Here is a 984-nt window from a genome sequence, read left to right as displayed (position 1 = left end):
CTGATTGTTTCCACGCAGGTCCGCACTATTCAAGCGGACGAGGACGAAAATACTGGTCAATTTTCACGAAAGTAAAGGAAAAGAACTTTAAAAACATGCATTCACTTTGAACTTAAGTTCGTAGGGTAATAAAAACATTAAAAAGAAACAGCCCCATTAAATTTACTCAACGGTTCGTCCTCGAGTTTTCCATACTTTCAGTCACTAGTCTACTCGATCAGCTACCTTTTCCAGAGCTTTTCCATCCTCCCGCTCACTTCTCTTTGAAGTTTCATGATGATTCGGAAATAAATGTGCCATTCTTTTGCCGGCCTGGAATTTTTTCCTCGGCGTTTTTGTTGCCATGTTATTTTAACTGATGCTTGAAAAATTTGTATGAAAGTCAAGTAGACTAGTGCACGACTGATAAAACCTCGCGAATATCAGTCGTGCTGTAGTCTACTTGTCTTTCATAAATATTTTAAATCAATTTTGACTGATTACGATCTTCTCTGATCCAACGCTGTGCAAGACTTATCGTCCACGGTTTTTGCAAAGGTTTTAAAGGGAACCTCCACTAAAACAACAAAATAACTTTAAACCACAGAACATAATGTTTACAACTGGAATTGCTCAATCTTTTTCCAATGAAAGCGTTTGTATTCGAGAAAAATAAATTCCAAAAACGCTTATTTTGGTTTTCAAATTTCCCGGGCGCCGCCATCTTGAATAATTGCGACGTAACTTGGTTGCCCTATTGTTCCAGAACAATCGCTCTTTGTATCAGAACAATAGGGCAACCAAGTTACGTCACAATTATTCAAGATGGCGGCGTCCATGAAATTTGAAAGCCAAAATAAGCGTTTTTGGAATTTATTTTTCTCGAATACAAACCCTTTCATTGGAAAAAGATTGAGCAATTCCAATTGTAAACATTATGTTCTGTGGTTTAAAGTTATTTTGTTGTTTTAGTGGAGGTTCCCTTTAAAACCTCAACTTCACTGA

This window comes from Montipora capricornis, chromosome 12 (assembly GCF_036669925.1).
Source record: "Montipora capricornis isolate CH-2021 chromosome 12, ASM3666992v2, whole genome shotgun sequence".
In the NCBI taxonomy this organism is placed as follows: Eukaryota; Metazoa; Cnidaria; class Anthozoa; order Scleractinia; family Acroporidae; genus Montipora; species Montipora capricornis.
The sequence above is the reverse complement of the archived record's forward strand: the minus strand, read 5'-3'. Positions refer to the sequence as shown.